Raw genomic sequence first — 27,034 nt, forward strand, 5'->3', positions numbered from 1 at the left:
GATCACCTTTCCGTCCTACGTGCTTCTTGGGTACAGATCCAGAGGTCCCTTGAGGTCTCTGCGCAGCGCCAGAAACTCCAGGCTGATCGCAGACGAGCGCCCGCTCCTTCCTACCAGGTCGGAGACCGCGTATGGTTGTCCACCCGCAACCTCAACCTTCGAGTGCCCACTCCCAAGCTGGCGCCTCGCTTTGTTGGTCCCTTCCGAGTGCTTCGCAGGGTAAACCCGGTAGCCTATGCCCTTGCGCTTCCTCCTGGCATGCGGATCTCCAACGTGTTTCATGTCTCCCTGTTGAAGCCACTGGTGTGTAATCGTTTCACTTCCTCGATTCCTCGGCCTCGTCCGGTCCAAGTGGGCAATCGTGAGGAGTATGAGGTGAGCAATATCCTGGACTCACGCCTGGTCCGCGGCCGGGTGCAGTTTTTGGTCCATTGGCGTGGTTATGGTCCAGAGGAGCGTTCCTGGGTTCCCTCCGCAGATGTCCATGCTCCTGCTTTGCTCCGAGCCTTCCACGCACGCTTCCCTCAGAAACCGTTCCTTACTCCGCGGAGGAGGGGCCCTTGAGGGGGAGGTACTGTCATGGTCTTACCTCCTTGCTGTTCCCTTCGTTTGACATGTGCTGGCGGCCATCTTGGTTTCTGGGTTTTCTTGTAGCCTCCCACCCTGCGGCTCCTCCTTCCCACTGGGAGGAGCTGGATGCCCAGCTCATATATATAGGAGGTCTGTGGCTTCAGTTCCTTGCTTGGTCCTCCTGTGTTCACATGCTTCCAAGACTGCTGCTGCTTCTGGTTCCTGATCCTGGCCTCGTCTGACTACCCCGTTGGTTCCTGATTCCGGCTTCGTCTGACTACCCCGTTGGTTCCTGATTTCGGCTTCGTCTGACTACCCCGTTGGTTCCTGTTCCTGGCTTCGTCTGACTACCCTTCTGGTTCCTGACCTCTGTCTCCGCAAGACCCTGCTTCGGTTTAGCCATCCGTTCGGACTTTGCTTACGGCTTGCTCTTCAATAAAACCTTCTTATTTTCCACTTATCTCTTGTTGTACGTCTGGTTCATGGTTCCATGACATCTCCTCTGCCTGTGTGTGTGCTGGGCCTAAATATATGCCAATGGACTGTTGCAGTGGTGGCTGACGTGAAGCCTCATTCTCTGCTATGACATGCAGACTGATTCTCTGCTGACATGAAGCCAGATTCTCTGTTACGGGACCTCTCTCCTCTGCCTGTGTGTGTGCTGGGCCTAAATATATGCCAATGGACTGTTGCAGTGGTGGCTGACGTGAAGCCTCATTCTCTGCTATGACATGCAGACTAATTCTCTGCTGACATGAAGACAGATTCTCTGTTACGGGACCTCCCTCCTCTGCCTGGGTGCTGGGCCTAAATATATGCCAATGGACTGTTGCAGTGGTGGCTGACGTGAAGCCTCATTCTCTGCTATGACATGCAGACTAATTCTCTGCTGACATGAAGACAGATTCTCTGTTACGGGACCTCTCTCCTCTGCCTGGGTGCCGGGGCCTAAATATCTGAGAATGGACTGTTCCAGTGGTGGTTTCAAAGGAAAGGACCGGCACTTCGCTGATGTAGATCACAATGTAGATTTATTCAGTCACATATTCAAAATGGCATAGTGACGCGTTTCAGCACAGATGTGCTTTCATCAGACTGCATAAAACATCTTACACTCCAGCTATTTATACATAAATGAAACACAAAGGAACTGACATCATCAAAGAAGCTCCGCCTCCCTCATTAAATAAAATTCGCATATCAAATAATCGCAATGAAAAATTCGCATTGAAAAATTCGCAATTGAAAATTCGCAACTGAAAATTCGCAATTGAAAATTGAAAATTCGCAATTGAAAATTCGCAACTGAAAATTCGCAACTGAAAATTCGCAATTGAAAATTCGCAAAAAACATATCCACTCTATACTGGCGAAGATTTTCAGTCACATAGTCCATTCTTGCAGTGATTAATCACGCTGAAGAAAAAAATAAATATATTTATCAGATTGCATAAGGCCGAATGCCTTATAGGAAGCAGGACACATTGTACTCACGATTGAGGCCCCTGGGCTCCATTGTCTGAAGACGATGGATCTAGTAAGCCTCCCTTTTCAATAACAATTTATTTCTGTCACCCCCTCGACGGGGTAATGATACACCTTCAATAATCTGATACCTCAACTGCGAGATGTTGTGTTTTTTATCATAAAAATGAAGGGGTATTGGGAGTAATAAATTCTGTTTACGGATAGTAGATTTGTGTTTACTTAGTCTGTCCTTCATTCTCATTGAGGTTTCCCCCACATATAGTAATCCACATGGACATTTAAGAATGTAAACCACAAATCTACTATCACAAGTGAACGTGCCCCTTATTGGAATATTTTCACCTGAGTGAGGGTGGGAGAAACATGAACCCTTTATAACGCTGGAACAATTGACACAGTTTAAACAAGGAAAAGTGCCCCGTCTAGGTGTAGATAAAGTACTCTGTCCTCTTTCTATTTTATTACTTCCCACATCCGCCCGGACTATTTTATCCCTAATATTTTCTGCCCGTTTATAGCATATCATGGGTGGCCTCTGGAACTCTCCTATCCGTGGATAGGACTTAGATAATATGTGCCAATGTTGATTAACAATAGTCCTAAGGCGCTGGGACCAGGGATGGTATTTAATCACTAAGGGGATCCTTGTTTCTTTCTTAGTTCTATCTGGTGGTGTAATCTCAGCTTTATTACGCTGTATTTTCAATAGATCAGGGGGGTAGCCTCGCTCTCTAAATTTATTGGTCATATCGTCTAATCTTGTTTGACACATATCCCTATCACTAACGATCCGTCTAACCCTCTGGTATTGCCGCCCTGCTTCTTACTAGAATTGTTCCAGTGGTGGGTGACGGGAAGCCAGATTCTCTGCTATGGAACCTCTCTCCAATTGATTTTGGTTAATTTTTATTTATTTAATTTTTATTTTAATTCATTTCCCTATCCACATTTGTTTGCAGGGGATTTACCTACATGTTGCTGCCTTTTGCAGCCCTCTAGCTCTTTCCTGGGCTGTTTTACAGCCTTTTTAGTGCCGAAAAGTTCGGGTCCCCATTGACTTCAATGGGGTTCGGGTTCGGGACGAAGTTCGGATCGGGTTCGGATCCCGAACCCGAACATTTCCGGGATGTTCGGCCGAACTTCTCGAACCCGAACATCCAGGTGTTCGCTCAACTCTATTCCTAGTATATAGGCGTAGTTATACGTTAGTGTTCCTAGTATATAGGCGTAGTTATACGTTAGTGTTCCTAGTATATAGGCGTAGTTATACGTTAGTGTTCCTAGTATATAGGCGTAGTTATACGTTATTGTTCCTAGTATATAGGCGTAGTTATACGTTATTGTTCCTAGTATATAGTCGTAGTTATACGTTATTGTTCCTAGTATATAGGCGTTAATTGACTATTTTTTATGAATAGATGTAGATATTGATACCTGTTCCTTTCATGTCTTTGTATTACCAGTTGAAGAGGTCAAGAATCGTTGGCGGAGCTTCAGGGACCAGTTCCGCAAAGAGATGAAACATCGTGGGTGGAGCGGGGCTGGTCCCCCCAAGAAAAGGCCCTATCTTTTCAGGGAGCAGCTGATGTGTCACTACCAGAGCTTTGAGACGTTCTCAAAGCTCTGTGTCTCCACCCCTGTGATGATGTCACTTAGGGTTGGAGGTTTTCTCACTGTTCTGTTTCTCCGCCCCTGTGATGAGGTCTTACTCTCAGCTGTCTCTCCTGCGTTTGATTTCTCTGCCTTTAAATCACCCCTCCTCCTATTGCAGGGCGTGGATTATATTTCTCCTTTCAGTTGTAGCTCTGCCTTGAGTATCTTCACTCCTTTAGCTACTAGTTCTCTGGACCTGTGTTCTGCTGCTGCAAGCACTCCGGATATTGCCAGCGGTCCTTGGATCCGTCTTCTCTACGGCTGCAGCTCCATCAGCTAAGTGTGCAGACTTTGTTATGTACCTGGTGATTTCCTGACTGGATCTGAGGTGGCCCCGGTTCCCTCCTTATTCTGTGCAGGGCATCGGAGGCCGTGCCCCTTCCACTATTGTAGGGGTTACAGGGCTCATCAGTCTAAGGTACGCGGGCATGCCTCGTTCCACCATTTGGATCCGGGCATGTGCTTTAGCAGCATAGGGAGAGTGTTGAGGGTCTGACAGGGGTCACCCTTTCTCTTCCCTAGTTTGGGTCCGGTCAGTAGCTCTTTTTACTGTGTATACTCTTGTTACCCTTAAACAGCCGTGACATGATGTTCCTGCGTGATGTTATGGAGCTGCGTCCGTAAGTTCATTTTATAGTCATACTGAAATGGTCATTTGAGTTGTATTTATGGTATAGACATATAGGTTACAGATGTAGCAGGGTAATACACATGCTTTATGTGACATGTGATGCTAACTAAATGCTTATAAATGCATTATGCAATAGCTTATCGCGCCATTTTGCTTAAAGATAACATGATTATTATAGACATTCAAGTTAAAGAGTGTGTGTGTTATTCCTGCTAAATCTGTACTTATAATGTAACTAAAGTATTGAAATTTCCACATATGTTTATACATTTTCTATGGTTTTTAGAACTGAACACAACCTAGAGGAGGAAGCTGATGAGTCGGGCCCGCACCAATCAGGTGCATGTGAGGAGGACACCACATCAGCCCAGCCTGAAAGTGGACCAGGACCCAGCACAGCAACATCAAGGCCTCCTGCAGCATCTGGTGGCGAGTCCCCCACCTCCCCTCTGGCTCTACCCAGCAGGGCCAGACGACGGGAAATGCCTCCTGCCGAATCTAACATAAATTTACAAGTTCTAGATTATTTATCTAGGGCACGGTAGGAGGATCATCATGACATGTTTGCCCGTAGTCTGGCCCATTTTATGCGTCAGCTACCTCCAGAACGACTACTGCGAACCAGAACTGCATTAGAAATAGTTCTGGAGGTAGCTAATCGCCCACAAGAGCCGACTGAAATGTTTGATGCGCTCGAAAGCCTGTGCTGTCATGGCAACATATTTAGCCCCCACCACCCCGCAGGTAGTCAGCCCTCACAGGGCCCCCAACAATTTCCTCCCCAAAGGGATCCCTATGGGCCACCAATTGCCCCATATGTGCCACAGTATCAGGGGGAACCCAGTTACAGTCAGCAGGGCCCATCGTCCAGCCAACCTGGCCCAAGCCAATACTCTGGACCCCCTTCCCAGACACAATTTCATGGACAACAATATCAGGGCCCATCATCCAGCCAACCTGGCACAAGCCAATACTCTGGGCCCCCTTCCCAGACACAATTTAGTGGACCACAATATCAGGGCCCATCGTCCACTCAACCTGGGCCTAGTCACTACTCCGGGCCTCATTCGCAGCAACAAATTTCTGCCCCTCATTATCAGGAAGCCTCGTCGCCATCAAGACGTTATGTCAATTTATAATTTATATTTGTACCCTGTTTATTTTTTTGGGAAAAGCCAGAGTATATTGGAATATAGTGTGCAATAAAACACTTTTATTTTTCAAGTTTATAATTGTTAACTTTGGTGTTTATTTTGCACAAACACACACAATACAATATAGATTTATGATTTGTGGAAAACATCATTAGCCACAAAAGATCCATACATTTTAAATTTTTTATTCACAATCTGTAAATTTTTTCGGCTATAATTGAAGAACTTTGGAGGGTGCGCACGGAGCTCGGCGTACAAGCCAACAAAGAGACCTTTGCTGGCCCGCTGCGAAAGTATAGGATGCACCCACATACGCTTCCTCCGCGGCTCCTCCTCAATCATTTCTGGCTGCTCCCCAAAACAACGGGACACCAGCCAGTGCAAAAAGACATGGTCAGTTGATGACAGGGTGAAAGTGGACATCCTGCAAAGGATAATCCAATAACAAAGACACACGTCAACCACACAAAAACCACTCCACAAAAAAAATGGAGCTGTCCAACAAAACACTGCATGCTGGGGCTATTTATATTGTCTTTGCATTACAGGTGAATCTAGTGGATGGATCAGTTTTTTTTCACGCGTGTGAAAAACGCATGCCACACGCGCGTGAAACGCGACGCAATTGCATAGTAAAATGACAGCACTCGCTAGAAAAATCGCAAGATTTTCACTGAACGCATCATGAACGCATCCGGCCAAAAAACATGACGCCCGTGTGAAAGAGGCCTAAGGCTCCATTCACACGTCCGCAAAATGGGTCCGCATCCTTTCCGCAATTTTGCGGAAAGGGTGCGGACCCATTCATTCTCTATGGGGACGGAATGTGCTGTCCGCATCCACATTTGCGGATCCGCACTTCCGCATCCGTGCTTCCGTTTCCGCAAAAAAATAGAACATGTCCTATTCTTGTCCGCAATTGCGGACAAGAACAGGCATATTCTATTATGTCGGCAATGTGCGGTCCGCAAAATGCGGAAAGCACATTGCCCCTTTCCGTGTTTTGCGGATCCGTGTCTCCGTGTATCCGCAAAACACATTGCGGACGTGTGAATACAGCCTTAGGCTGAGTTCACACGAGCGTGACAGATTTGGTCCGGATGCGTTCAGGGTGCGTTCAGTTAAACACGCACCATTTTGCAAGCAAGTTCAGTCAGTTTTGGCTGCAATTGCGTTTAGTTGTTCAGTTTTTTCCGCGCGGGTGCAATGCGTTTTGATGCGTTTTTCACGCGCGTGATAAAAAACTGAAGGTTTACAAACAACATCTCCTAGCAACCATCAGTGAAAAACGCATTGCATCCGCACTTGCTTGCGGATGCAATGCGTTATTAACGCAGCCCCATTCACTTCTATGGAGCCAGGGCTGCGTGAAAAACGCAGAATATAGAACATGCTGCGATTTTAAAGCATTGCAGAAGTGATGCATGAAAAAAATGCTCATGTGCACAGCCCCATTGAAATGAATGGGTCAGGATTCAGTGCAGGTGCAATGCGTTCACCTACTGCATTGCACCCGCGCGGAAATCTCGCCCGTGTGAACTCAGCCTTAGGCCCCTTTCACACGGGCGAGTTTTCCGTGCGGGTGCGATGCGTGCGGTGAACGCATTGCACCCGCACTGAATCCTGACCCATTCATTTCTATGGGGCTGTGCACACGAGCGGTGATTTTCACGCATCACTTGTGCGTTGCGTGAAAATCGCAGCATGCTCCTCTTTGTGCGTTTTTCACGTAACGCAGGCCCTATAGAAATGAATGGGGTTGCGTGAAAATCGCATGCATCCGCAAGCAAGTGCGGATGCGGTGTGATTTTCACGCATGGGTTCTAGGTGACAGTCTATTCACTGTATTATTTTCCCTTATAACATGGTTATAAGGGAAAATAATAGCATTCTGAATACAGAATGCTTTGTATAATAGTGCTGGAGGGGTTAAAAATAATAAAAAAGTTAACTCACCTTCTCCTCTTGTTAGCGCAGATGCCGGTCTGTTCTTTATCTGTGGGCTAAAGGACCTTTGATGACGTCAGATCACATGCTCCATCACCATGGTGATGGACCATGTGATTGGAGCATGTGATCTGACGTCACCTCAGGTCATTCAGTCCACAGCTAAAGAACAGAGTGGAATCTGCGCGAACAAGAGGAGAAGGTGAGTTAACTTTTTTATTATTTTTAACCCTTCCAGCACTATTATACAAAGCATTCTGTAGTCAGAATGCTATTATTTTCCCTTATAACCATGTTATAAGGGAAAATAATACAATCTTCAGAACATCAATCCCAAGCCCGAACTTCTGTGAAGAAGTTCGGGTCTGGGTACCAAACATGCGCGATTTTTCTCACGCAAGTGCAAAACGCATGACAATGTTTTGCACTCGCGCGGAAAAATCGCGCATTTTCCCGCAACGCACCCGCCTCTTATCCGGGCAAAAAACATGACGCCCGTGTGAAAGAGGCCTTAGGGTGGTTTCACACGGGCGTTGCGGATTGTGTCCGGATGCGTTCAGAGTGCGCTCAGTGAAACTCGCACTATTTTGAAAGCAAGTTCAGTCAGTTTTGTCTGCGATTGCGTTTAGTTAGGCCCCTTTCACACGGGCGAGTTTTCCGTGCGGGTGCGATGCGTGCGGTGAACGCATTGCACCCGCACTGAATCCTGACCCATTTATTTCTATGGGGCTGTGCACACGAGCGGTGATTTTCACGCATCACTTATGCGTTGCGTGAAAATCGCAGCATGCTCCTCTTTGTGCGTTTTTCACGTAACGCAGGCCCTATAGAAATGAATGGGGTTGCGTGAAAATCGCATGCATCCGCAAGCAAGTGCGGATGCGGTGCGATTTTCACGCATGGGTTCTAGGTGACAGTCTATTCACTGTATTATTTTCCCTTATAACATGGTTATAAGGGAAAATAATAGCATTCTGAATACAGAATGCTTAGTATAATAGTGCTGGAAGGGTTAAAAATAATAAAAAAGTTAACTCACCTTCTCCTCTTGTTCGCGTAGAGGCCGGTCTGTTCTTTAGCTGTGGCTGAAGGACCTTTGATGACGTCAGATCACATGCTCTATCACCATGGTGATGGACCATGTGATTGGAGCATGTGATCTGACATCACCTCAGGTCATTCAGTCCACAGCTAAAGAACAGACCGGCATCTACGCGAACAAGAGGAGAAGGTGAGTTAACTTTTTTATTATTTTTAACCCTTCCAGCACTATTATACTAAGCATTCTGTATTCAGAATGCTATTATTTTCCCTTATAACCATGTTATAAGGGAAAATAATACAATCTTCAGAACATCAATCCCAGACCCGAACTTCTGTGAAGAAGTTCGGGTCTGGGTACCAAACATGCGTGATTTTTCTCACGCGAGTGCAAAACGCATGACAATGTTTTGCACTCGCGCGGAAAAATCGCGCATTTTCCCGCAATGCACCCGCCTCTTATCCGGGCAAAAAACATGACGCCCGTGTGAAAGAGGCCTTATTCAGTTTTCTCCGCGCGGGTGCAATGCGTTCTGATGCGTTTTTCACGTGCGTGATAAAAAACTGAATGTTTACAAACAACATCTCTTAGCAACCATCAGTGAAAAACGCATCGCACATGCACTTGCTTGCGGATGCAATGCGTTTTTCACGCAGCCCCATTCACTTCTATGGGGCCTGTCCTGCGTTACAAACGCAGAATATAGAACATGCTGCGATTTTCACGCAACGCAAAACTGATGCATGAAAAACAACGCTCATGTACACAGACCTATTGAAATGAATGGGTCAGGATTCAGTGCGGGTGCTATGCGTTCACGTCACGCATTGCACCCGCGCGGAAAACTCGCTCGTGTGAAAGGGACCTTAATGCCTCATTCACACGTCAATGTTTGGTCAGTGATTTCCATCAGTGATTGTGAGCCAAAAGCAGGTGTGGCTCTAAACATAGAACAGGTACAGATATTTCCCTTATACCTCATGTCTGCGGAGGTTCCACTCCTGATTTAGGCTCACAGTCACTGATGGAAATCACTGACCAAAACACTGATGTGTGAATGAGGCTTAAGGATGCGATCAGTGAAACTCGCACCATTTTGCAAGCAAGTTCAGTCAGTTTTGTCAGCGATTGCGTGCAGTTGTTCAGTTTTTTTCCACACGGGTGCAATGCGTTTTGATGCGTTTTTCATGCACGTGATTAACCACTTTCTGTCCGCCCATAGGATATAAACGTCCTACGGGTGTATCTCTATTTCTGAATGGACGTTTTAAAACGTCCGTTCAGAAACTGCAGCTGCACGCTAATCGTGCAGCTGCTGATCGGGTTGCCCACTGTCAGTGACAGCAGGTGCCCAGGTGTCCCTGCCTTCTAGATCGCTGCATACACAGCGCTCACCGAGCACTGTGTATGCAGAGCAGGAAGCGCTATGCGCTTCCTGTTCCGGCCCGCCGGTGATGTGACCACCGGGACCGGAGAGTGTAGGAGCTGTGTGAGGTCTTTCACAGACCTCGATCAGCCCTGCACTGAGGCTGTACAGCGCTGTATTGCGCTGTACAGCCTCTCTGGGGGGTGTATTTTTCCTGTAACTGGGGCTACTATGTCAGCCCCAGTTACAGGAGAAATCAACAGTGAAAAAAAAAAGAAAAAGTGAAGTAAATGTCCCCCAGAGGTCTTGTATGACCTTATGGGGGACGAAAAGTGTAAAATAAATAAATAAATAAAGGGTTGAAAAAATAAAATAAAAAAAGTTTCACATGTAAAAAAAAAAGTCCCCAAGTAAGGAATAAAAAAAAAATTTAAAAATAGAAAAAATAAAATAAAATAGACATATTTGGTATTGCCGCGTCCGTAAAAACCAGGTCTATAAACATATCACATGACCTAACCCCTCAGGTGAACACCGTAAAAAAATAAATAAAAAAAACTGTGTCAAAACAAGCAATTTTTGTCACCTTACATTACAAAAGGTGCAACACCAAGTGATCAAAAACGCGTATGTCCCACAAAATGGTACCAATAAACAGTCACCTCATCCCGCAAAAAATTAGCCCCTGCATAAGAAAATCTCTCAAAAAATAAAAAACTATAGCTCTCAGAACATGGACACATTAAAACATAATTTTTTTTGTTTCAAAAATGCTATTATTGCGTAAAACTTTAATACATTAGAAAAAGTATACATATTAGGTATCGCCACGTCCGTAAGAATCTGTTCTATAAAAATGTCACTTGACTGAACCCCTCAGGTGAACGCTGTAAAAATAAATAAATAGAAACTGTGCTAAAACAACCAATTTTTGGGTCACCTTGCCCCATAAAGTGTTATAATAAATGATCAAAAATTCATATGTACCCAAAAATAGTACTAATAAAACTGGCACCTTATCCCCTAGTTTCCAAAATGGGGTCACTTCTTGGGAGTTTCTACTGTAAGGGTGCATCAGGGGGCTTCAAATGGGACATGGCATCTAAAAACCATGTGGAGTTCCTTTTCTTCTGTGCCCTTCCGTGTGCCCATACAGCAGTTTATGACCACATGTGGGGTGTTTCTGTAAACCGCAGAATCTGGGTAATAGATATTGAGTTTTGTTTGGCTGTTAACCATCGATGTGTTAAACAAAAAATTTGATTAAAATGGAAAATCTGCCAAAAAAGTGAAATTTAAAAATTTGATCTCCATTTTCCTTTAATTCTTGTGGAACGCCTAAAGGGTTAACAAAGTTTGTAAAATCGGTTTTGTATACCTTGAGGGGTGTAGTTTCTACAATGGGGTCATTTATGGGGGTATCCACTATGTAAGCCCCACAAAGTGACTTCAGACCTGAACTGGTCCTTAAAAAGTGGGTTTTGGCAATTGTCTTAAAAATTTGAAGAATTGCTTCTAAACTTCTAAGCCTTCTAACGTCCTTAAAAAAATAAAATGACATTTCCAAAATGATGCCAACATAAAGTAGACATATGGGGAATGTTAAGTAATAAATATTTTATGAGGTATCACTTTCTGTTTTAAAAGCAGAGAAATAAAAATTTTGAAAATTGCACATTTTTCAAATTTTTGGGTAAATTTGGGATTTTTTCATAAATAAAGGTGAAATATTTTGACTCAAATTTATGACTATCATGAAGTACAATGTGTCACGAGACAACAATCTCTGAATGACTTGGATAAATAAAGGCGTTCCAAAGTTATTACCACATAAAGTGAGATATGTCAGTTTTGCTAAATTAGGCCTGGTCAGGAAGGGGGCAAATGGCCCAGATGGGAAGTGGTTAAAAAACTGAAGGTTTACAAACAACATCTCTTAGCAATCATCAGTGAAAAATGCATTGCATCCGCACTTGCTTCTGGATGCAATGCATTTTTCACTGAAGCCCCATTCACTTCTATGGCCCCTTTCACACGGGCGAGTATTCCGCGCGGATGCGATGCGTGAGTTGAACGCATTGCACCCGCACTGAATCCGGACCCATTCATTTCTATGGGGCTGTTCACATGAGCGGTGATTTTCATGCATCACTTATGCGTTGCGTGAAAATCGCAGCATGTTCTATATTCTGCGTTTTTCACGTAACGCAGGCCCCATAGAAATGAATGGGGTTGCGTGAAAATCGCAAGCATCCGCAAGCAAGTGCAGATGCGGTGCGATTTTCACGCATGGGTTCTAGGTGACAGTCTATTCACTGTATTATTTTCCCTTATAACATGGTTATAAGGGAAAATAATAGCATTCTGAATACAGAATGCATAGTATAATAGTGCTGGAGGGGTTAAAAATAAATAAAAAAGTTAACTCACCTTCTCCTCTTGATCGTGTAGTTCCCGGTCTTTTTACTTCTTTAATGATGAGCTGTGGGCTAAAGGACCTGTGGTGACGTCAGATCACATGCTCCATTACCACGGTGATGGACCATGTGATTGGAGCATGTGGTCTGACATCACCACAGGTCATTTAGCCCACAGCTCATCATTAAAGAAGTAAAGAGACCGGGAACTACGCGATCAAGAGGATAAGGTGAGTTAACTTTTTTTATTTATTTTTAACCCCTCCAGCACTATTATACTATGCATTCTGTATTCAGAATGCTATTATTTTCCCTTATAACCATGTTATAAGGGAAAATAATACAATCTTCAGAACATCAATCCCAAGCCCGAACTTCTGTGAAGAAGTTCGGGTTTGGGTACCAAACATGCGCGATTTTTCTCACCCGCAACGTTCCCGCAACGCACCCGCCTCTTATCCGGGCCAAAAATAAGACGCCCGTGTGAAAGAGGCCTATGGGGCCTGCGTTGCGTGAAAAACTCAGAATATAGAACATGCTGTGTTTTTACCGCAACACAGAACTGATACATGAAGAAAACCGCTCATGTACACAGACCCATTGAAATGAATGGGTCAGGATTCAGTGCGGGTGCCATGCATTCACGTCACACATTGCACCCGCGCGGAAAACTCGATCGTGTGAAAGGGGCCTTAAACTTTCTTAGACTCAAATCTAGTCTTCAGTCTTTAAATTCACTAAACTATGGCAACTTCACTTAAAGGAAACCTGTCATCAACTTTATGCTGACCTCACTGAAGTCAGCATAAAATAGTAACAGAAATTGTTTTATAAAGATCCAGATTACCTGAAAAATTATGAATTGATAAATTATCAATTGATCAAGAACCAGGGAACCTGTCATGGTAATGCTTTTTACCTGCGTCCCGATCCCCAGATGAAAAGAGAGATCGGTGACCACCTCGTTAGCATAGAGGAGCAGGGAGGAGTGAGAGATAACCTCACAGAGTACACATATGTAACGAATAAGGAAAGCGACCAGCGTCTAGATACGCTGTCCGCGCATGCGCCTACCCGAGCCGATGCGCGCTGCGTTCCAAAGACCGGATATAGCAGCACGCGCAGGCTCGTAAGGCACCCACTGCGTGTCAGCAGCCGGAGGTGCCATGACGCGCATAGACCACAGGGTATGCCACGGCGAGGGATGCTGCGGATGCGTACAGAGTGGCAGAAAGAGAAACGCAGTGGTTGCCTTACGAGCCTGCGCGTGCTGCTATATCCGGTCTTTGGAACGCAGCGCAAGCTGGCTCGAGTAGGCGCATGCGCGGACGGCGTATCTGGACGCCGTTCGCTTTCCTTATTCGTTACATATGTGTACTCTGTGAGGTTATCTCTCACTCCTCCCTGCTCCTCTATGCTAACGAGGTGGTCACCGCCCCCTCTTTTCATCTGGGGATCGGGACGCAGGTAAAAAGCATTACCACTTGATTATTTAGTATATATATATATCTGACTATGGGCTACCAAGGATTAGGCACTCCTGAGGAAGCCAGCAAGTCTGGCGATACGCGTTGGGCTTTTCTTCTGACCACCATGCACGCCCCCCATCTTGCCATTTTTATGATAAGTATTTGAGCCTTATTTATTGTTGATGGATTACATGCACTTTATAATGTTATATGCTTATGGATGTGGGGGTCTGTCTATGAGTTTGTGGTGAGTCAGATGGGCGTGTGCCGATACATGGTTCACATGGCCTTGATCTGTTGTATACAACGATTTTAACCTATTTTGTGTTGTGTCTGTTTCCTTGAATAAATTTGTAATATTTTAGATGTGCGGCTCCTGTCTCGGTATTCTTTTTCTTTTTCTTTGTTATATTCTAACACAGAGGCGTTCCCATGGTGATGGGGACGCTTCAGGTTAGAATATACTCAAAGAACTGTGTACATGACTGCCCCCTGCTGCCTGGCAGGTGCTGCCAGGCAGCAGGGGGCAGACCCCCCTGTATTTAACACATTGGTGGCCAGTGCGGCCGGCCCCCCTCCCTCCCCTGTAGTTAACACATTGGTGGCCAGTGCAGCCGCCCCCCCCCTCCCCTGTAGTACTGTAGATTCATTGGTGGCCAGTGGGCCCCCCCTCCCGCACTGGCCACCAATGTGTTAACTGCAGGGGAGGGATGGGGGGCCGGCCGCACTGGCCACCAATGTGTTGACTACAGGGGAGGGAGGGGGGGGCGGCCGCACTGGCCACCAATGTGTTAACTACAGTGGAGGGAGGGGGGGGCGGCCGCACTGGCCACCGATGTGTTAAATACAGGGGGAGGAGGGGGGGTATGCCCCCTGCTGCCTGGCAGCACCTGCAAGGCAGCAGGGGGCAGTCATGTACACAGTTCTTTTAGTATATTCTAACCTGAAGCGTCCCCATCACCATGGGAACGCCTCTGTGTTAGAATATACTGTCAGATCTGAGTTTTCACGAAGTGAAAACTCAGCTCTGAAAAAGCTTTTATGCAGACGGATCTGCGGATCTGTCTGTGTAAAAGTAGCCCACGGTTACGGACCACGGACGTGGATGCCAATCTTGTGTGCATCCGTGTTTTTTTTCACGGACCCATTGACTTGAATGGGTCCGTGAACCGTTGTCCGTCCAAAAAATAGGACAGGTCATATTTTTTTGATGGACAGGAAACACGGATCACGGATGCGGCTGCAAAACAGTGCATTTTCAGATTTTTCAACGGACCCATTGAAAGTCATTGGGTCTGCGAAAAAAAAAACGGAAAGCGGCACAGCGGCCATGGATGCACACAACGGTCGTGTGCATGAGGCCTAACTGCTACTCTACAGCAATCTCTCGACCTCTTCTTGTACAAATGACAAGTAGGTGACAGGCTCGTTACACATATTTATAACCCCTTGCTATTTTTGATCATGTCATCACCATGATTCCAATGAAATCATGAACATGATCTCTCGCTTTTTATTGGTTTAGGAAATATAGGCTGATAGTCGTTTGCAAGATGTTTTATTTTAATATATATATATGTTTACTCGCTAATGCACTTTGTATTACCCAGTTGTAAAGCAATGTAGAAAATGATGGCTCCATAAAGCTAAATAATGATAATTCTAAGCAAAACTAATCTGGGATTTGCACGCTCTAAGAAAAATTGTGCGAAAGCATGTGGTTCTCTGCTCCTTTTTTCTACAACATGCCTATTGTGAAAAGAAGATAAAGGGAGGACAACAAATAAACTTTAGCTGTCATTTTCTGGAGAATGGTAAAGGGGTTCTCAACTCATTTGTGGCTCCGTATGAGCGAAACATGGAAATGAATGAATAAGTACTTTATAACTTTACATTCTACTTAGCATGGCATTACTTTAAATTCTGAATACAAGTTAATATATTTTATTGTGGCTTAAAGCGACTATAAACATTTTGAAATAATGATTGCTATACTTTCAAACCTGCAGTTTATGTTTATTTATAGTGAAGCCTGAATTTATGGTTACGAGGTTCTGTCTCGTTATTAGATTCAAATCTTTTTTATTTTGAAGTTCTTACTGGCAGTGGCAGTCTGCAGCAATAAAGTAATAACCGCTGCTGCAAACAAAATTGTGTTGGGTGTTACTTGCACTTCCTCGATCACATTGACATGGCAGTACTTTGGATACAAAATTGGGTAGAGTATGGATGCCAAAAGCCTCAGGCAAAATCTGGAGATATGGCTCATTGATGTCTACGTGATTCTCACAAAGTACTGAGATAATACTGGCCATCAGAAAGGTGTCAGAACAGTTTGCTGCATATGGGAGTGCATAGCTGCAGACTGGTTAGAGTGCCCATGGAAACCCTTGTCTACAATGGGCACATCAGCAACATGCATGGAGCAGTGGAAGAAGGTGGCCTAGTCTGATGAGTCACATTTTTTAAAACCATGTTGATAGCCTGGTATGTACAGTATGTCTTTAATTTAGGGAGCTATGGTTCCAGGATGCATGATGGGAAGAAGCCAAGACTGCAGAGTCTGTGCAATCAGCAAAGTTTTTCTGGGAAACACTGAATTCACATTCTAAATCTTGTACACCAAGACCATCTCTTCATGGCAGCTGTATTCTCTAGTGATAGTAGTCTATTTCATCAGGATAATGTGCCCTACCACATTGCAAATATTGTTGAGGAATAGTTTGAGGAACATGATTGAGTTCAAAGTGCTGAATTGCTCTCCAAGTTTCTCAGTTCTCAATCTAATTTAGCATTTGTTGGATGTGCTGGAAAAACAAGCTCAATCCACCTAGTAAATTACAGAACTTAAAGGATCTGCTGCTAACATTTTCATACCAGATACCACAGGGCACCTTCAGAGAGCTTGCAAAGTTCATGCCTCAACATGTCAAAGCCATTTTGGCTGAATTAGGGTAGTTTCACACTGCCGTCAGTAGTTCCGGCAGGCTGTTTCAACACAGAACAGCCCGCCAGAGTACTCTAGATCTCCACGAGACCCTATTACAGTCAATAGACTGGTGGGCATTCCCGTAAAGGGGTATTCCCATCTCAGACAATGGGGGCATATCGCTAGGATATGCCCCCATTGTTTGTTAGGTATGAGTCCCACCTCTGGGACCTGCATCTATCTCTCAACAAAGCCTAACACAAGCCTTCCTATTGGCCTGCAGAAAGTAGCAGAGCAATGCGCTCTGCTATTTTCAGAATCCCAGTAGAAATGAATGGAAGCGCACTGCGTGGCAACTGCCCCAACACTGCTCCCATTCATTTGTATGGGACCGACGGAAATAGTTGAGCCAGCGCTCAGCTATTTTCGACAGCTCTGTAGAAATGAATGGAGGGCAGCCGCACCATGCACGGTGCCCCCTCCCAAAATTTGCTGGCTCAGTTTCCAAGATAGGTGCAAGTCCCAGAGGTGGAACCAGCACCTATCAGACAGTGGTGATATGTCTGAGATGACACAACCCCTTTAATGGTGTTAAGTGAGATATATAAAGTTTAGGATACTTTCTTATAACACAACCCTGATCTGTACTTCTTCACAACTTTGTCTCTAACATTTTTGGGGTCATTCAGGCGTATTTATACTCACATCATGAGACAGATCATGCAACACTTTGATTGCACAACAAGAAATAAATCGGTTGTCTCCGATCTTATTTAAGAGATTGATAGCAAAGGAGGTCAATACATGTACTCACAATTTTAAAATTTCTATTTATTATTTTGTTAGAATATATATATATATATATATATATATATATATTTATTTTTTTCATTTCACTGTAAAAATGTTGATGATTTTATTGGGTCCATTACATCAAATCTAAATTGAAATCCATTTTAATTCCAGGTTGCAATGCAGAATAACAGGAATACGCCAAGGGCTGGGGGTGGGGGTGATACTTTTTGCAAGGACCTGTATATCAATATGTAATAAGGAATTAATGACAGGTTTTTCTGATTGAGAAGTACAAACATACTTGTTTGTGGGACTGAGAACAGAATGATGTGTTCATATGGACACTATTTTCTTTATGAATTGCATACTGTGAACAGGCAGCCATTGTGCCTCACTGAGTAGACTTAATGGAAATCCAACTTCACTGCATGCAATTTTGTCTGAACCTATTTATTGTCTGCAGTAGAATGGTTGTATTAGTGGTAATTTTTCATGCTCTGTGGAGCGAAAGTTTGTAAATTGAACTGGAAAATTGCATGCAAAAAGTGTTTTGAAACAGGACACCAGACTAGATGAAATTTAAAAAAATTATTTCAGTGTCATTTTGTACATCCTATCAAACATAATTGAATTTACTATTAAGTGTTTGTAATATTGCTGTTTGGTCAGCACTCAAAACACTTCATAGACAAGGTGTCAGATAGACATAAATACACACACACTAAGCAATGTCTGTGAACATAAAAGGAAAAAGAAATGCATTGTATTAGGAAAAACAAAAAATTTACATTTTTGCCTTATGAGATGGCAGCATGCTTTAGAAATTTTTTGTGTTTTTTTTAGTAGCATGTTTAGTATAAGGACATATCTGAATAAGATTGCCTTGTCATGGTAGATGGGTCAAGTTTAATCAAAATGTGCTCCGAGATCAATATACACTGACGAGCAAAAGGGCAACAATGTTTTGAACTTGTGACTTTCAGGCTCCATATCTCACTATCCACTACAGCTTTAAACGTGATACTGCCAAAGTTTTATAGACAATTTGATTGTTACTGTTTTGCCCCTAAAATAAAAAAATTAAATTTGTATTATTTTGCTAGTATTTTGTAAGTCCACCTTTGGCTTTTAACACTGTCTGAATCCTTCTGGGCATGCTCTCGATCAGCTTCAAGCATGTCTCAATCAAAATGTGTTCCCAGGTCTCTTCTACACGTTCCCAATGTTGGTGCATGCTGGTCGACTCACATGGGTACAAATACAGCTTTTTTTTCAACTCTACTGACAAGTGTTCGATTGGGTTCAGGTCTGGGGACTGTGGGGGGCCAATCCAGCACCTCTACTTCATTGTCATTGAACCATTTCTTTGCCAATCTCGAGGTACGCTTCAGGTCGTTATCCTATTGGTACACTATATCATACTTTTCATACACATAGTACTCGAGTGAACTAAGTAACTTGTCTTGTAGGATACTCACATATAGCTCAGCATTCAGACCTCCATTGATCCTGGTCAATTATACAGTACAATGCCTATGGCTGTGAAACAACCCCATATAATCAGGCTTCCTCCACCTCATCCTATTTTCATATGTTCGCCCATTGCTGAGAAAAATGATGTCTTAATATATGTAAATGAGCCTTTAGGAGCAACGGGGGTGTTGTCATTACACCAAGAGGCTCTGATTTCTTTCTGCAACTGGCACACCCTCTGCACTTTGGCTGACAGGCCTAGGCAGTGTAAATGTCATCATGCCTGCCTGGTCCTTTCTATCAAAGTGCAGAGGGAGTGGTAGTTGCAGAGAGAGCTGAACCTCTAGGTATAACAGCAACACCCCCATTGCTCCTAAAGGCTGATTTGCATATATTAGAACATTATTTGTCTCATCAATATGGGCACATATAAACATGGGACCAACACAGATGCCTTAATCTGTCGTTAGGGTGGCCACTGGCTTCACCCCAGAAAGCCGGACCTCACCGGCCATGCCCCCAAATGGATAAGCCACACCTCAGCTCTGTGAAACCATGCCCCCTGCTCAGTGAAGCCACACTCCAATCACAGGCAGGAAAAAATAGGAGAAGGAGAGCGAAGAAGTTTCTGAGGGGAAGGTGAGCTGGGGGTAGACGGGTCGCTTCCTCCCCCTCAATCAGCCACACAGAAACATGTCTGCGGGCTCTGGAGGTGAGAGAAGCCTCAGTCAGTTGCTGCAGCTCACACTCAGACACCACAATGCTGCTGTCTGAGTGTGAGCTACTGAAAGGGTGAACATCCCAGCGTCCAGACCCTGCGCTGGACAGAGGACAGGGAGCCAGAAAACCGGACTGTCCAGCCTAAAACCGGGCGTCTGGCCACCCAATTTGAGAGACCTGTAGTAGAAGTCAAGCATATATGGTCTCCTGCATGTCTATTTTCACAGGGAGACAGGACAACTTTTCACCAATTAAGGCCCCTTTCACACGAGACAGAATTCAATGCAAACGCATTGCGCCTGCACTGAATACGGATTCATTTCAATGGGGCTGTGTACATGAGTTGTTTTTCACGCATCGCTTGTGCATTGCGTGAAAATCGCAGCATGTTCTATATTCTGCAATTTTCAAGTAACGCTAGCACCATAGAAGTGAATGGGGATGCATGAAAATCGCATCGCATCCAAATACAATGCGTTGTGTTGCGTTTTTTTGACAGGAAGTTGAGTTAATCAGCGTCTGGCTCCAGGCAGCAGATGAGGCAGGAGTTTGCTGCTTAATTTTCCTGCCCTTATGGACCATTTGAACGCCATGCCAAAGACACCACGGGCTATGGATGTAGAGAGGCTCATTCATTAGCAAAAGTAGTTGAACAACATGACAAGTGGATTAGGAATGTTGCTATGGGCAGCTATGACACTTCTAATTTCCCCAATGTTACTAAATGACCCCATATGTAATATGTTGCTTGGTTCATGCAGTACTATGTGCTAAATGTATTTTGCTGATAATAGTAATATGTTGAGTGAATATTTATAATACAAAATAGTGTTCGTACTATGTTTTTTCTTTTTTTTTTTTTAAGAATGGCAGACAACCTAGAGGAGGAAGGGGATGAGTCAGCTCTGCAACAATCAAGCACCTGCAAGGAAAACACTCCCTCTGGGCCAGCGCAGACGGAGAGTGGCCCAGGACCCGGCACAACACCATCCAGGCCTCCAGCTGCTTCCGGAGGTAATTCCCCCCCTTTGGCTCTACCCAATGCCTCCTGCCAAATCTCTGATAAATACACAGGTTCTGGAGTATTTATCTAGAGCCCAGCATTAAGACCTTTTTACCCGTACTCTGGCCCATTATTTGCGCCGGCTGCCTCCAGAATGATTACTTAGAACCAAATCGGCTCTAGGAATAGTTCTGGATGCAGCCACTCCCCCCAACGACCCTACCGAAATGTTTGTGGCCCTGGAAAAATGGCACCTCCCTGGGCATATGTTTGGCCCCTGGGCAATGCCAATTTCCCAGGGCTCACAGGGTCCCCCACAGTTCCCTCCTCCAAGGGATCATTATGGCCCACCTATTCGGCCATATGGCGCACAGTGTCAGGGGGAATCTTCTTATGGGAAGCCTGTCCTCTCCTCCTCCCAAGCTGGCCCATCACAGTACACAGGCCCCCCTTCCCAACCAGCCTACTCTGGCCCGCGGTATCAGGGTACCCCCTCGCCATCTGGGCTTTTTTTTTATTTGTGAATTTTTCATTTTTATTTATGTTATTTTATTACACTGAGCCCAAAAATTTGTCGAGTTGACTATTTTGTCTGTTAATTGTCTGAGTTTTATTTTGGAAAGGAATACGGTGCTCTCCTGTGTGGGCAATATGCAAGGTGTACGTGTCTAAGCTGACTCACCCAGTCAGAAAAGGCAGGCGTATGGGAACATAGGAAGACAGGCACTCTATATGAGGTCACCAGCAGATATCAACAAAAGACAAGGGATAGTGTGTATATGATATAAACTATATTTATTTGGGTAGTAATAAAAACTTTATAATTATAGGTCACTCCCAATATACAGGGAGAGGAGTAAGGTGGTGTAAAATAGAAAAATAAAAAAATATAAATAAATAAAAAAGTTAGAGAGAAATGGAAATACATTTTTTTTTTTAAATGTAAAAAAATTAAAAAATGGAGAAAAAAATCTGGAAAAAAAAGAAAAAAGATGGTGTGTGTGTGAAAAAATGGTGATAAAACACCTTGTATTGAGTTATAAGTCCAGAAACATGGTATGTAGAACTATAAAATATTAGACAAATATAGTCAATAGTCTGGGATGGATTCAGTTGATTAAAATTAGTAAAAAGTTAGTACAAAGATCTAAATCAGCAGCATTCCAGATCCGATGTATGTGTATACACAGCTATGCGAAAGTTATTTTCAGCGAACCAGTGCCTGGTGGCGTCCCACCGAAAATTGGCTAACTGGTCGCTGTTACCTTTCCCGGAGGATCGTCGGTTCTTCTATGTAGGTGTCTCCACGCAGGATCCTCTGTGTGCTGTGGATGCTTAGTGCGGTTATGGATAGACGGGGCTGGCAGCACGGTTGCAGATGGATGCGATGACCGCGAAGGGCTGCTGTTTGTGGATTGGTCTGTCGATGCGAATGTTGCTGTCTTTTCCTCTGGTCAGAGGGCTGCTGACTGTGTCTGGCGTTCTTGCCACGTGCGGCAGTTTAGCGCGCGCTTTTTCTCGGGCTCTTTAATTCCCGGTGTTGTCAGTGGATGGAGGCAGCCTGATGGTGCAGGGGAGTTTGGAAGCGCTTCCCAGGGCTTGGATAACCATACGCGTTTCGAAGGATTGCAGCCTTCTTCATCATTGGTAGCTCGTGCAACAGCCTGCCAGGGTTTAAAGGTCCTCATCAGGTTGCATAAAAAACAGGATGGATTAAAAAGGCAGGAAAAAAAAAGAAATAAGAAAAGGTTTTGGGATGGTCCTATGTTTTATTTCAGTGGTTCTAATGAGCGGGCATAAATGGAGTTTTATTTTGCTGAATTTTATTATTAGTGCTCTTTATTTTATACAGTGCATAATGATATTTAGGTCGCACCAACACATACAACACATTAATAATCGCACACTTTAACATTAATATCACCCAAATACACTTATACTATATTAACTTTTTTCTATATCACTTACACACACTAATATTAATGTGTTTTTCACCAATATCTACAAATGTATAAACTGTATTCCAACTAATTTTTTAAAATATATTTTTTTAAATAAAATATCTGGCAAACACAAACATCCATGAGTCTAGTACTACTGCTTAATCGGCTCTACTGCTTAAAGGGAAAGAATCCATGGGGGACATAAAATATTCAGAAAATAAGTCCCTCACTCTCTGTCCAGCAGATCCAGATCTTCCAAGTTGGAAAGTGTCTCTTCCTGATGGCGGACTATAGACTTGGGCTTCTTAATCAGGTGGTGACTCATAGGTATGTATGTAGTTGTGCAGCACTACACAAGCTTTGATGACCACATTGACATTTTCGGGGGCCAGCTGTATGGCCAAAAGAAAAACCTACCATTTATTAGAAAAACAAAACAAAGGTGCACTCCACAAACCTTCTGGCCCTACTTAACCAATAATTAAAAGTGCGCCTCTTTGTATCCAAACTTCGCATAGGAAAAGGACGCATGAGGTGGGTAGAAAGGGCAAAACCCTCATCCCCTACAACCACATAAGGCACTGCTGGGCCAGAGGAGCCGGGAAGGTTTGCTGGCTGTGGTATGTCCAGTTGGTTAGACTGAAGCCACTGACCCATTCTGGAAGCCCTGAAGATGCGAGCATCTGCAGTACTTCCATGGGACCCAATATCTATAATTATAAACCTGTACTTTGTGTCAGCTAAGGCCATCAAAACTACAGAGAAAAACTGTTTATAATTATAGAATCGGGACCCTGAGTTCGGTGGCTTCTTAACCTATATGTGCTTCCCCTCAAGGGCACCAATACAATTTGGGCATTGAGCCCTGGGCTACATCGAGCCACTGCTGTCTGGTTGGATGTGGCAGCACTGAAGCTTTGAGTCTCAACCAAATGGTGGCACATGTAGCCCGCACCACGCCAGCAATTGCGGAGGTCCCCATTCTAAACTAAAAATGTAACGAAGAAAAATAATTGCCAGTCGCCAGATATCTGAAATACAAATAAATAAATAAAAAATTACATTAATACACAAAATGTAATCACATGTTTTAAAATGTACTACATTATATTACTTTATTTAATGGCAATATGTCTGGCAAGTTGAAATAAAAATAGCCCATACTCCAAGATTGGGACTCTATATCTATACTTTATATTGATATATACTTTAAAATAAGGAAAACCGTCTGGCTAAATCAACTTCCAGACCATTAACATATACACACAGGTGACATATCCTCATCATTACAGCCAGGATTAGAATAATTAACCCACACGGAACTTGAATCTGGTGTGACTAATCAATGACTTGGTAGTACACCAAGTGACTTTATACAAAGTGGGCGGTGGCCCAAAAGCACACACAGTTTCTTAATCAAAATGCACAATATACAATACACATGTACTACTATTAAGTACTGTGACACAGTGAGAGGTTTGGTCTGGGAAAACAGGTATTTTCCTCCCAGCATGTGCTGCTGGGCTGATTTACAGCCAGGTGAGGTCAAATACCAGACTGGATTTTAAATGCCGGCCCGGGTTTTGGCAGCACCTGGCTGTCCTTAAATAGGCAGTTGGGCTCTGAAGCCATGTCTCTGTGTTGGGATCTGGGAGCCTTGTGTCTGGATGAAGGCTTGCTACCTGTTTGGTGTGAAAACAGGTTGTGCTGCTATCAGCAAGGACTCTTTGAGGCAGAATTGCAGCATGGTGTGAATTACCACCAACACGGCAAGGTGACTTTTTGTTTAAATATGACTGCTTGTTTTGTCACTTGCCTAAAGTGTGAATAAAACACTGAACTGTTTGATCCAAAGAACTTGTTGTTGCCTCTATACTGCGTCCGCTAATCCTGTCTACCAGAGCGAGTCCCCACAAACCTGCAGCAACGCAAGGCTAATAAGCAGCAGCAGGAGACTAAACAGTTGCTGCTACAACACGTAATGACTTTGCAGATAGCAGGAGCAACCCCGAGCATCCACGATGCCCGGAAAGCAGTCCATTCTGCGATTCCTAAGATGACCCCAGCAGACGACATCGAGACGTACCTGGTGATGTACGAGAAAGTGGCCATCAGGGATAAGCTACTCCATGACCAGTGGGCTGAGTTCGTCGCTCCATTCCTGGCATCCGATTCCCAGCGGGTGTATTTCGACTTGCCGGACTACCAAAAACGTAAATGGTGAGATTTTGGCAAGACTGGGGGTGAATGTGTTGGTCTGGGCCCAGCGTGTACATCAGTGGGGGTTTAAGCCGGCTGAGTCTGCGAGGACCCAGTATTATAACTTACTCTACCTCTTGCAAAAGTGGCTACAGCCTGATGTTCTGAGTCCCCCGGCCATGCTGGATAGACTATTAGCCGATATGTTCTGGAGGGCTTTGCCATATCTTCTCCAGCACTGGATTGGTTAGGTGTCTCCTGGCAATGCCCTTGAGATGGTGGACCTGGAGGAACGCTACGAAGCTACCAGGGATAATAAGATGATAAAAAGTACATGCCGGAACCACTTCACTGGTGCTGCTGGGCAAGATGTCACAGACGAGATGCGTAGTATAAAGTAGTTTTATTGCTGTCAATGCGTTTCAAGGGCGTATTGCCCTCTTCATCAGGACAATTATGCCTATATAGACAGGAATCTACCAGGAATCTACCAGGAGGGTTCTGTTGGGAGGGAGATAGGCGAACCCCGGAAATCTCCACCCCAGGCCTGGAAAATTTAGCCGATAAAACCCGCCTGGGATGTACCCATGACGGACCTGGCTCCGATAGTCTGCTGGCGGTGTCAGGAGCCTGGCCATGTACGGGCTGATTGTCCCCATCGGGTTGAGTCCATGGACACTAACTATGGCTACTGTCAGTCCCTATATGCCAGGAGGCTGTGTGCAACAGGTACCCCAGAGTGTCTATATCACTTCTGCCAGGTGGAAGTGGGAGACACTCCGGTGGAGGCTCTGCTGGAGTCAGGGAGTCTGGTGACCCTAGTAAGGGCTACCCTGGTGCGGTCCACTGAGTATACTGGCCGGAAAGTTGGGGTGATGTGCATCCACAGAGACTTAAAAGACTACCCCACCGTGCTGGTGTCTCTAACCACGGCAGCCGGTAGATGGACCCAGCTTTAACTCAAAACCTGCATGAGAAACTCACATAAACTACATTTTTCATGGTGATTTTTGATGCTGTTTTGTGAGCCAAAGCCAGAAATGGATCCAGCAGGAAGGAGAAGTAGAAATGTCTCATTACCTTCCAGCCTACCTCTGGCTTTGACTAAAAAAACTGTCGCTAAAAGCTGTGTGTGACAATAGACTAAAGCTTCTGAAAGTCAGCCTCAAATTTGTAAGCTTTACCTCACAGAAGGGTTGTAGCTATAGGGGGTGCAGGGGTAGCAGTCGCTACCGTGTCCAGGACCCTGAGGGGGCCCAAAGATCCTTATGCCACATAATAACACGCCTATATTATAGAAAGTGCATGCTGAGAGGGCTCTGTTATAGATTTTGCATTAGGCCCAGAATGTTCAAGTTAGTCCTCTGGCTGGAAGGAAGGGGTTAGGTCAAAAGTTTGGCATGGGGGGTGGTGCTGTTTTAATATTTTCTTTACATTAGCATCACTTGCTGGCCCCAATGGAACTCACAAACTAAGCTCCCTATCAGTATGTCTTTGGAAAGTGGGAAAAAACTGGAGTACCCGGAGGACCCTACACTGCGCAAACCTGGGGAGAGCATACAAACTTCATGCAGATGTTGCCCTTGGTCCGATTAAAATCCCAGTGCTGCAATGCACCAGTGCTGACCACTGAGCCATCCTGCTGCCTGCAGGCATAGCGGGAGGGGGAAGCCTCATGAGCAGATGAGCAGTGGGCAATGGCGGATTATAGTGGCATTTGGGTCGGCAGCCCCGGGTCCAACATTTCTGTGGGGCCCATCACCACCCAAAACACCCATTACAAGGAAGGAGACTTGTGATTCTGGTAGGAGAAAGGACCTAATGATATTACTGGTCACATAGCGATGATGTCATCACAGGTCCTCTCTCTCAGAGGAGGAGTGTTGCTGCAGAAATTTGCACTAGCTTTATGGTGTTTTTGTGGTGATTACATCAGGAAAATGTGACATAGGGTGTTATATTGCATACAGTGGGGTATTATACTATATACTGCATACTGTGGAGTATTATATAATATATACTGCATACCAGGGGATACTGTCTACTATGTGGTATTATACTATACACTGCATACTATGGGGTGTTTTATATGGCATACTGTGGGGTACCACATACTGTGTGGTATAATACTATATACTGCATACTATTGGATGTTTTATATTGCATACTGTGCTGTATTATACTATATACTGCATACTATAAGGTGTCTTATATTGCATACTGTTTGATATTATA

Source organism: Bufo gargarizans, chromosome 2 (assembly GCF_014858855.1).
Source record: "Bufo gargarizans isolate SCDJY-AF-19 chromosome 2, ASM1485885v1, whole genome shotgun sequence".
Taxonomy (NCBI): Eukaryota; Metazoa; Chordata; class Amphibia; order Anura; family Bufonidae; genus Bufo; species Bufo gargarizans.